Source organism: Sus scrofa, chromosome 7, assembly GCF_054392235.1.
Source record: "Sus scrofa isolate SSC_HxYL_T2T_F1_AM1 chromosome 7, Sscrofa_HxYL_maternal_Yorkshire_Landrace_v2.0, whole genome shotgun sequence".
Taxonomy (NCBI): domain Eukaryota; kingdom Metazoa; phylum Chordata; class Mammalia; order Artiodactyla; family Suidae; genus Sus; species Sus scrofa.
The window spans coordinates 51,387,827-51,400,352 of NC_139389.1; the positions used below are offsets into that span (position 1 = coordinate 51,387,827).

A 12,526-nucleotide genomic window follows, 5' to 3' on the forward strand; every position below is an offset into this window, starting at 1 on the left:
GACTGTAGTACGGGAAAATGGCTTGAGACTTATTGGTCTTGGAGGAGAGGGTAAGTGTGAGAGGATGCTAAGTGATGAGTCTGATAATAATTTGAAGCAATATTGCCGATGGACCTTGTATGCTACCCTGGAGAATCTGGATATGAGGGAAACACTAGAGTTTCTAAGTATGAAAGTATATAATCAATACAAAACTAGTATAAATATATATTGTATTGGACAAGTAAAAATAGGTTAACATACTGAAATAATCAGTTCAAAAATAAATCATCAGAGTTCCCGTCATGGCTTAGTGGAAACGAATCTGACTAGTATCCATAAGGACGCAGGTTCGATCCCTGGACTCGCTCAGTGGGTTAAGGATTTGGTGTTGCTGTGAGCTGTGGTGTAGGTTGCAAACGTGGCTCAGATCTGGTGTTGTTGTGGCTGTGGTGTAGGCAGGCGGCTATAGCTCCGATTCGACCCTAGCCTGGGAACCTCCATATGCCGTGGGTGCGGCTCTAAAAAGACTACTACTGCTACTACTACTACTCATTCATCAATTAAGTATTTGACTTTTACAATGGATAATTTTGGAGTTATGTAAATAAAAATTGATACAGGAGTGCAACCACAAATGCCTACAATTTTATTTCCTATTAAAACAATTTTCACAATATAAATCTAGATTAACTTATAGCAACTAGTTAAGTCATGATTATACTTCTTTGTTACTTAATTTAAAGCTTTAATATTAGTGTGTTACCATAGATCAAAGACTATTTTCTTGGAAAAATATTGACTAAATTTAGCTTTCTCTTGGGAAATGAAGGCATAAAATTAAATAAATGTGCCTGAGAAATGCAAGCATAATTTTTTTTTAAAGTAATGGTTATTAATGGCTTTTAATCAAGAAAATGGCTTACTAACATAAAGAAAAATAATTAACAGACTCTTTACAAATGCATATAGTAGGAAACTTGAAACAGAATGAATATTTTTCCCCTGTTTGAAATCAGTATCTTTGTTTGCCCTTGAAATTTAAACAATATTTATGCTTATTTGCTTAGTATACAGAGCATAGTGTTGTTTCAATGCAGATGTTCATGGTGGGAAGATACGCATTTAGCATAGACCATGAAAGTTCCTTGCTGGGTAACTTTAAGCAAGTGTTTGGCTTCTCTAATACTCAATTTCACCACTGTGAAATGGGGATAGTAACAATATTTAAGTCATAGGGTTATTACAATGGTTAGATGAAAGCCATTCTGAACTACAGAGATAGTGTTTGGTATACAGGAATCCTCCAATGCAAATTACAGGTTGTGGTTATTGTCTGAACTTGTTTCGGCTGATAGACCAATAGGGGACCAACTGCCTTTTCACACTAAATGCACTGCAGTCCTATAATGAATGGAAAAAGTACCACTTTGGAAATGAAGAAGTACTGTTCTGCCTCAGCTCTGATATTAATGAGCTGTGTCACCTTGAATGTGTAGTATGATATCTCTGACTCTTAGCTTTTTTTCATCTATAAAATGAGAGGCCTGGACTATCCACTGGATTTCAAAAATGCATATGAGGAGTTCTGGAAATTTGGAGAATTCCTTAGTTGATTCTCATTGAACGGGAGACAAAGGGGAGATAACAGAGATGGGGATCAAATATCTCCACCTTTGTTTCAACCAGGATATCCTAGAGAATTAAAGTTTAGTTTTTGAATTCCCTTAGGATTTTGCTTGAGCAGAAATCCCACAGCTATGTAAGTTCAAAAAGCATTAGATTTCATAATTTCTAAGGTTTCATTAGCTCTATAGTTTTGCAGCTGTGACTATTATAAGAGCTGACTCCAAAGCCTTTCATTATTACAATCATGCCAAAAGTTGAAATAATTGTATTTTCTGGTTAGGATGGAGAAATTCATATAATGTGTGACAAATATAATGATTCACAGTTTTATGTCTTTATAAAAATCTTTTAAAAGAGGCATCATTATCCCATTCAAAATACAAGGACAATGAGATTCAAGAAGTTTAAAATCAAACCACAGATAAATGATAGGTTTGGAATTGAAACTCCCATCCGGCCAACTCCAAATACCATCTCATTCCTTTGCAATAAATAAGCCACTAATGTAAAGGCCAATAACAGGGGAAGAAATAGCCCAAGGTGCCATCCCACCCACTTCTATAGAGTCTGCATTGGGTCTTTGAATTGCTGAGTTCAAGTTTTCACTGAACAATTACTCCGTGTCCAGCACCTTAGAGTATATCGGGATAAACGGGGCAAAGCCTTTAGTGGGAAGCTGTTATAAAAGTGAACACAGGTACATGATCTAGGCTAGCTTTGCTGGGGAAAGAAAAAAATTCAAAGAGATCATAAATACAGAGGTTTAGTCCATCTACAAATATTAAGAGCTCATCTCTCTAGATATACTGAAATAGGGTAAGTCTGGCCAGGTGCTGAAGCAGGAAGGAGAAAGGGCAATTGTCAGCTTCAGAAGGAGAAGGCAGTGGTGAACAGAGAAGAGGTTATGTTAATCATTTAAGTTCTTGGTTGGTAGCTGAGTTCCTGTTCATTAGCCATCACACCAGAGTAAGGTCTTACAACCTCAGTAAGCATGGCCCTTATCTCTTTTTAAGGCTACCAGTTACAAAGACCCAAACTAATATTCTCAGATATCAGGAAAAAGTTCAGCAGCAAACAACCACTGAAGATATCATCAGGTATCATCAAGGCCACAGTATTCTACCATACAAGAATTACCACAAGAAGAACTGAAATTTCATGCAAGGTACAAAATAGCAAACACAAGAGTTGCTTTCGCTTCAAAGAAAAAAAGTGAAATGAGTGCAAATCTAAAAGGATGGAGAGTTTCATGATTACTAAATTGGTGTTCTCCTTGGCCAAATTACACTTATGTTTGATACTACTGCACAAAATGAGTGATCCTCTCAACACAAATCCTTCTGGGTTTGGGGAAACTCTAGAACTGTCCTCAATCTATCTGAGTGGCTGTGGGAAAAAGAAGATTCAAATAATAGAGATAAGAATTGCCATCAACTCTAAAAGATATAACTGAAGATGGGAAGTAAAATTAAGTATTATACCATAAAAATGAAATCCTTTAAGATGCTCAAGAAGGGACATATTGTATCTTAGGTTCTTTTTGAAGACTCAAGTACCTAGATACAGATTTCTTAAAATGAAAACAAGCTGTGTACCTCTATAGTAATTTTCTTCATATTAAGCAGTGTTTCAGCTATTTTTGTCTGGAATTGGTATAACAAAGAAGCTTATTTATCTTCGTTTTATTTGAGAAGCTGCTTCCTTCCTGGCAGTAATGAGGTTGGCATAGCTGATGCAGACTAGATCCAGATTTCTGATGCATGCTTGGAGAGGGCTTTCCACATGGAAGGAAGTCTGGAAAGTGGTCGCCAGTCTGCACAGTTGCGGTCCTTAAAGGGAAACCTGCTTCTCGCCTACTAGTCTGGTTGAGTTGATAGTAAGTGGCTTCCAAGAGAAGAAGCGCCTTCTAGAAACTCCTAGAACTTCTCTTCTGGAATTTAGCATCATGGATTATTTGCACTTCCTGCTTTATTGAGATGACCCAACCCTGAGTGCTTCTTTTCTGCTCCAGGTCCTGTGTACAGGGCACAGACTCCATAGGGTAATGGTAACATGAGACACACAAAGCCTGTGATAGCTGAAAAGGAAAACCAGTAGAGTGATATGGAAAACACAGCACAAACTTGGTGCTGACCAATATCCCAGGACCCAAGAGCAGACCTTTTACTCTCAGCCATGTTTTTCTCATGCTAATTCAAGCCATGCACTTAGGGGGTCACAGCAAAGGAAACATAATTATGACATGAAGTTTGGGGCATAGAGTTTCTGAGCCACATCTGTTGCTTCGTCCCTGAATATCTGATGTAAACCTCTTGTCTTCTTTGAGCTTCATTATCTTTTAAGGCAAAATTCAGACTAGAAAAATCTTTAAGATTCTTTCAACTTCTATAGTTTTAGGTTAGCACAGTTTTACTGATATCTCTTTTAAAAGATGCTTTAACAATCATAGAAATAATGAATATAAGAGTTCACTCTTCAGAAAAATACATCGACTATATAGTGAATACCAATGTGTAGGCAATAATAATACCTCCAACACAAGCTAATTTCTAACTGGGGTTTTACTGATGCTATGTTTAAATGACTTTTTCAATCTGTGATTTGTGTTAAATCCAATGGTTTTTTAAGTGAAGTGCTGAAAAGACACAGGTATTCTCAGCTCTGACTCCAATAATGACTATAGTTGGGGGTTAATTTGGGAAATTGCCTGAAATCATGAAAAAGACCTAGATCCTATTCTCCTGAGGTAAATTTGGCTAGTGGTTGGTGTATTGCTCCATCGTGTTTTTTCTTTTCCTTAATCTTGATATATCGTATTGATACATGAAACAAATCTGATACATTGTATTGATACATGAAACAAATTTATAGTTAAGCATAATAGCATAACATCATAAACCTTCAGGTTTATAAAATGTCTCAAGGTTCACATGGCTAAATCTTTACTCTGTACTCGAATCTCTCCTCCAATATCTCTGTAAGTAGTTATCCATCTTTTATTCAGAATAGTTTCCAAAGTGCTCTAAGATTCTGACAGAATGGAGGATTCCTCTAGAGCTGGAGCTGAATGGAGTTCCTGCACACCTCTCCTTGTAAGGCTTGTCCTATATTTGCATGCCCTACCCCAAGTCTTATTATGGCTGATGAATGTGGGCTCACCTTTGAGACTCAGTATGTCTCTGCATCTTCTTCTAGATGTTTCTACCCCAATTTTCATGTTCTAATAGAAGTGTGTATTTTTCTCCTTTAAAACTTTTCTTTCACCAAACACTACTGTGATCATATTATCTTACTGGTCAATATAACTGGGTTACCTAGGATTTTCAAGAACATATGTTTAGTTCCTTTGCTCTGTAGACTTATTTCTCTAGGCACAGAGCACCTTCTTTACACTCTGGTGGTACCTGGCACAGCTCATCAAATTGTTACTGCCAGTCCCCTAGATATTAAGGCACTAATACGGTTTTTCTTAAACCTGTTGTATTCTATTGATAGATGAAGTGAATAAAGGGTTAAACATAATAGTGTAATATCAGAGATCTTCAAGTTATTACAGCATTTCAGGATCCATCTGGTTAAATCCTCCTCTAATACTAGAATACCTCCTCCCCCATCCCTCTAAGTGGCCACACAATGCATATTCAGAATATTTTTAAGAATTCTATAAGGTTCTTCCCACATCCTCGTGGATACTAGTCAGGCTCGTTACCACTGAAGTTACTAGTCAGAAGTTCCCACAGTGGAACTTCTCAGTTACTCAATAGTCTCTTGATATTGACTCTCAGTTTTATATTAAAATAAATTATCTTTAAAAAAAAGAATTCTACAAGGTTCTAGTAATAGCTAAAAATATGGAAAAAAAAAACACTAAGTACCCAAAACAGATAAATGGATAAATAAAATGTGGTGTGTATGTGTGTGTGTGTATATACGTAAAATATATATATACATAATGTGTATATATATTATATATCTATACTGTAATAGATATATGATGTGATGTGTTTTATATATATATATAAATATATATATAATATTACTGAGCCATAAAAGGAAATGATGTTCTGAAACATGATATAGCTTGGATAAATCCTGAAAACATTTTACTAAATGAAATAAGCAAGATACAAAAGGACAAATATTGTATAATCCCACTTAATATATGAAAGATCTAGAAATAGCAAATACACAGAAAAGACAGAATAGGGGTTACCAAGGATTGGGGGAAAAGGAGAATGGGAAATCACTGCTTAATGGTTAGAAATTCTGTTTGGGGTGATGAAAAGGTTTTAGAAACAGAGTGATGTTTGCACAAAATTATGAATGTAAGTGATATCAATGAATTGTACACTTAAAAATGGTTAAAATGGTAAATTTTGTATTATGTATATCTCACCATAATAATAAGAACAATTTACAAAGTATATAAGTATGGTTTCCTGACGTTTTTGCAGCCCATGTTATAATTCTCTTAGGGCAGAAGCTAGCTTGGACATTTACTTCTAGGCTAATGCTGTGAGTGGAGCTTTTTGAAGTAGGCATTCTGGTCCAGAACTTAGAGTATATTTTTTAATACATAGGTTGTATATACCCAAGAGTGTTTGGGTGCATATTATTATGCAAACAAGTGTCTACACAAGTAGGTTTTCTACTGAAAGATCTTACTGGAAATGATTCATATGTAATTTTTGTTAGTGGCCATTTTAATGAAGTTTGACACCATATGCTGAGTTGATGATTTTCAACAGCAAGGTAAATGCAGACAAAATTACTATTATTGAGGATAAATGAGCCAGAAAGCACATAGTTGAAACAAATAATTATTGGAACATAGCTTGTAAAATTGAAAACAGTCTGGAACTTTTCATTCTCAGATGATATCACCATGGTAGGTTGGTGAGGGGATGTGAAAACATATTAACATTTCTGTGACATTTAAAATTTGGACACAGATACTGAACAATTTCTTCAATTAATTAATTAATTAAAGTACGTGCAAATAGTAATATAAATCTCGAAGATAACAAATCTAGTGTATAAACTACTAGAGAAAATCAGATTGACCCTACATGAGTGAGGGCTAAAGGAAATGTGCTATTTGTCTTTGCACTGTAATTCCATCTCTTGTCCTTCTATTGACCGGATCTTTCTTTCCAGTCAGGGTACCCGAATCCCAAGCAACGACCACTGGTCTCACAGTAATCAGTAGCCACAAGATCAAAATGAAGTCAAGCTGATTCCTTCCTGCACTTGTCTTACTGAGGAAAAGATGGAAAGGACTTCCCTGGCATGCTTCATTTCACAAAAATAGTTTTTGGCACTTGCATAAAACATTTCATCCTTGCGTCTTAAATTATTTCACAAACATTAATTCTTGCGGAATTCCTCCAAGGCAGATATTACAGAGTCACGAATTCATGGAGACCTGAGGATAAAAAGTACTTCAGAGATCATCCACTTCAAGTCACTTCGTTTTTTACATGAAAAAAAAACCCCCTGAAATCCTCGAAGGTAAAGTGACTTGCCCAAGCAGTTCTCTTTTTAAAAATGTGAATGTGAGACAGAATAACGCTAAGCCATAGAATCCATTTTTAACTACTGGAGAAATTAAAATTTAAATCGCATTTACCAGTCTTAGGAGGAGGTTTATTCTTTTTAAAGTCAGACATAAGGGGTAGAGAAAAGGGTAGAGATAAGTTCATAAAATGATGTGTCAGTAATGAATGATAATTTAAAATACTACACCACTAAGTAGAAGAAACAATGTTATTTCTACTCACTTAAGATTCCAAGCTCTAAGACTATGAGCCTATCATTTTTTAAGTAGGAGATGCATGGATAAGAAGCCTGAGGGAATGATGCCTGCAAAGAGGGGAACCTTCTGTTAACAGAAATGGGGGAAGATTACCTGACACTGTGTAAGCCCTGATATTCTGTCAATACTGAGGCCAACTTCCCTTTCACCATTCTGTCTTCCTTGCTTCAACCTTTACATAAATACGTGTGTACATTTTTTTCTTATATTACCTTGAATTGGATATCTATCACTTGGAATAGAGAATCTTGATCAAAAGCTCAGGAAAAAAAACTTAGGTGACAAGCTCACAAGACAAACTATTAACCTAAAATAATTTACTATGCTTAAGTGTCACTGTATTGAAATACATAAAAATAACAAAATAAATCAAAAGTAAATCAAGTTTGGGGTTAGTAGATGTAAATGATTACATTTAGAATGGATAAGCAATGAGATCCTACTGCATAGCGCAGGGAACTATAGCCAATCACTTGGGTATATGATGGAAGACACTTTGAGAAAAAGAATGTGTGTATATGTGTATATATATATATATATATATGACTGGGTCACTTTGCTGTACAGCAGAAATTGGTGCAACACTATAAATCAACTATAATTTAAAAAATGTTTTAAAGTCATAAAAAAATTTTTAAAGCAATAGAAATAAACTCGAAGGATTAAACTTTCCTATGAGACAGAGATCATTGAATTTGATAAAAAAATTTAAACAGAGAAACCGAGAATAAAAGCAAATAGACAAAGTTAAACAAAATTAATTAAATATTGTTTTCAAGAAACACATCCCATCAAAATGACACAAAGTTTAAAAATGCAGGATGGGAAAAAAAGGACCAAGTAAAAACTTATTTTAAAAATTAGTGTGACAATATTAATGAAACAAAAAATAGAATTCAATGTGAAGATTATTTATTTGGCTAAAGTGGCCTATTTTATTATGACTCAAGATCTGTTTTCCTAAGAACTTATAACAATCCTTTATTCCTAAACAACAAGCCTAATCAAGACTTTATTCTTCTAGCCACATCAGTTAAGAATATGCAAAGCAAACCCAATGAACTATAAAAATTAGTAGATAAAGACATAATCAAAATAAGAGACATTAATACTTCCTATCAGTGTCATCAGATCAAGAAGTGTGACCATAATGTGAGCAAACATGACTCATGGGATGGAGTCAGAAAGAAACTGTATTTGGCATCTCATTGTCCTATTGCTTTTGTTCTGTGGGGCTATTTTCCCCTTTTACTCAGCTCTGGTTAACTGGGCAGCCTTATGATTCACCCTAAAGGCATAATTCCTGTTTAATTTGTTAAACAGAGTTTCATTTCAGTCATTAAAATGTCTAGTCTGACGTAGTTATTGAAAACTCTTTTTTTCTTTTTTTGCTTTCTAGGGCCGCACCTGCAGCCTATGGAAGTTCCTAGGCTAGGAGTCAAATTGGAGCTGCAGCTGCTGGCCTACATCACAGCCACAGGAATGCAGGATCTGAGACACATGTGCAACCTACACTACAGCTCACGGCAACGCCGGATCCTTAACCCACTGAGCAAGACCAAGAATCGAACCTGCGTCCTTGTGGTTACTAGTCAGGTTCTTCACCACTAAGCCACAGTGGGAACTCCTGGAGGTTTCTTTAGCCAGTATGTTGTGCTTTATTTAGCTCCTTGGTCTTGACTCAAGGAGTGATGTGGCTGAGGGGTAGCACATTCCTCATTCTTTTCTCTTTGGAAGAGAGGATTGACTCAGAGCAGAGTTCAATCTAGAGATATTCTCTTCAACAATTCCCCCCAAATTCAACTACTGACTCTAAGAGACTAGATGTGAGAGAGGGACAATTTCCTTTGACAATTCTGTCACTTGACTTTGAGATGTAATATTTAGTGTTTATGAATATCAGCCCAAACTTCCATTTTCACATCTTCTGATATAAGTAATAATGGAAAATTTTTGAATAACAATTTATTCTCTCACTCTACCTCTCAACTGATTCTTAGAGAAAGAGTTTAGAGCCTTAAATGCATTTAGTAGCAAATGACATAATAAATAGATTAAGCCTTTAATTTTAGAAGTTAGAAAACAGTTCCAAGTACTCAGAGAGACAGAATAAACAAAGATAAATTCAGGCTTTATATAGTAGGAAAAAAATGTAAAGGACATGATTTAAAAATCCAAAAAGTAGATATAGAAATATATACTAATAAACAAAATATTAAAAACTCTAGCAAGTCTAATTAACAGGAAAAGGGAGAATTCACTAATAATCTACATCAGGAAAAAGAAACAGGATATAATTACAGATGTTGAAGAAAAGGAAAATAAGAAGAAAGTACTATGTGCAGACTTATACCAAAATGTATGAAAATCTAGAGTGAATAATCATTATCTAGGAAAATATGAGTGACCAAAAATGACTGTAGAAAAAGTAAAATATCTTAATACCTCAATAAAACAGCAACAGAATTTTTCAGTGAAAAAGTATTTAGAGCAGAAGTGCTTTAAATGATATCTTAGCATATAAGTTCAACCAAATCATCCTAGGAGGCACTTAAAGAGTATCTAATAATTCCTTTCTTTCATAGCAAAGAAAAAGATTAAAGCTTTCTTACTCATCACAAGGCTACTATTAACACCAATCTAATAATACAAGACTCTCACAAAAACCCACTAATAGCTCGAGGTGGTCACAAAAGAACACAAACACAGTTTTAAAAATCAGCAAATTAAATACTTTACTTGTTAAAAGACCCATATAGCATAACCAAGAATATTTATCCCCGACTGCAAATATGATTCAGCATTAAGGAATTCCTTTCAGTTTACAAGAGAAATAATATTTCAAATAATAGGGAGAAAAGACTGGTTATTCTATAAACAGTGTGTTATAAATGGATACCCAAATGGGAAAAACTAATGTTATAATGCCATAGCTCATCATATACAAAAAAAAAAAAAAAACAAAACAAAACACCTCCATACAAATTAACTATCTATATTTAGAAGTTCAAAGAGATGGTTAGAGGGAAAAAAAAAGAATTCCTCCTGGTATAGCAAAAGTCCTGCTAATTAATGCTCTAAGCCCAAAGGCCCTAAAATAAAAGATTGATAAATGTAACTTAATGGATAGCACCACGTCCTGTAAAATGAAAGCTATAGTAAATAAAGTGAAAGGCAAACCTGCGTTAGGAGAAAATATTTGTAAAAGAAAAAAACCTATAAAAGTTTTCTAAATTTAGTACGTTTTTAAAATGTTAACTTTCAAAAAGGCAAACAATTCAACAGGAAATGGAGCAAATAAGTATTTATAATTAGAAATTACTAATGATTGCTAATAAAGGGTTGAACTCAATCACACAGGTAATCGGGGAAAACATATTAAAACAAAAATGGTTGTACTATTTCCTGCTTGGATGATTGGGGGAAAATGAGAGAACAGTGAGATTTTGCAAGGGTATGGGGCAGCTGGCATTCTTATTCATGAATGTGTGGATTGATGCAGTTTTCTGGAGAATTATTTGACTAAATCTATGAAGTTAAAAACAAATTCCCTCCCTTTAGGAGTTCCCGTCGTGGCACAGGGGATACAAATCTGATTAGGGACCATGAGGTTGCGGGTTTGATCCCTGGCCATGCTCAGTGGGTTGCGGATCCGGCATTGCCATGAGCTGTGGTGTAGGCTGCAGACGCAGCTTGGATCTGGTGTTGCTGTGGCTGTGGTGAGACCGGCAGCTACAGCTCCAAATGAACCCTTAGCCTGGGAAGCTCCATGTACGTGGCTACAGCCCTAAAAAAAAAATTTCCCTTCCTTTGACTCAGTTTCATCTCAGTACCTTTTCCACAGGATCATTTACATGTGTGTTCAAGACAATTTATTTTGTTTGGTGTTGCTATAAAAGGAAAAAAATCGGGGGGGGGGGAGGCACCTATAATTAAGGAACAGTTAAAAAGTTTATGGTATTAGTTTATTTACTGAGGCAATATATGGAAAGTACTTAGAGCAATGGAACAGTGCCTGGTACATACACAGCAGGTCTTCAATGGATATTTTAAAAATGGCTCTTATACACATGCAAGGCTCTTTATCTTGTGGTTCCCCCTCCATATCTGTTCTCTGCCCTTCTCTGATTCCCGGGAAGCTGGCTCAGGTTTCTCTTATGCTCTGGCTGTCAGCTGGTTTGGATCAACCCATGGAGACACCCATAGGATGGGAGTGCGAGGGGCTATTTCTGGTATCTCTCCTCGGCTCCTTCTCTGCCTTTGTGACTGTATCTCACCATGTACAGCCCAACCTCCCACGGGGTAAGTGTGGGCAAGCTCCCCAGGCCCACAGCTTTCACAGGGTTCCAGGACCAGAGATCATTCTCTCTGTGTTTCCTCAGGCCTCCAGACAGTAACTTTTCTTCTGTTGCTGACACCTGGATGCTTCACACATACTTTGCTGATTCCTTTAGTCCTGCCCATGCATTTCGTTAGAACAGCCAGTGGTACACAAGCTACGTTAATACCATTCAGCTATTAAACAGTGTGGGGGAAACTAGATGTTCTGACATGAGAACAATTCCACAGTGGATGTGTTAGATTTTTAAAAGGCCAGAAAAGACACCCACACATGTATTATCCATAATCAAGATTTGCCCTGTTTTGATGTAATGCTATTTCTAATATTTAGATATTTCAAATCCACAGTGAATTATAAAAGAAAAAAAAAGCTTGAATATATAATCCACATTTGGACAACTCAGTGGTTTAGAAAGCTTCAAATGTCAAAACATATAAAAGATTGATAATCTTAGAAAAATTATGTCATTCTAGTAGCAATACTGGGGCATTGATGCAACCCTGTCTCAAGTGCCACACCTCCGGGCTGTATGCAAAGAACAAGGATGCCATGGCAACACCAACTGGCTATTTATAGGACCATCACCAATCACCACACACCACAGCACAAGAGCATCATGCACTCCAACAGCTATAATTACTAGGACACTTTGGTTTACAGATTGAAGTGATGATCAAAAAACAGACTGTAAAGGCTTAGAAAGTTCTTAGGTTGAGACATACAGATGCCAAATTTAAATTCTATTGGTTCCAAACCTCAGG

General features: G+C 35.8%; 1 long non-coding RNA gene across 2 annotated transcripts in view; it reads right to left on the minus strand.

Annotated features, from left to right (window-relative positions):
- Positions 1 to 606: 606 nt before the first annotated feature.
- LOC146401575 (uncharacterized) overlaps positions 607 to 12,526 on the minus strand; it is a 76,439-nt gene continuing 64,519 nt past the window's right edge. Inside the window, exon 3 of one of the 2 annotated variants that reach the window (XR_014810254.1) lies at positions 607 to 3,685. This is a non-coding gene — a long non-coding RNA (uncharacterized LOC146401575). Of the gene's footprint in view, positions 3,686 to 5,685; positions 7,034 to 12,526 lie in introns of those variants that run through there. The other variant, XR_014810253.1, reaches the window with a different exon arrangement.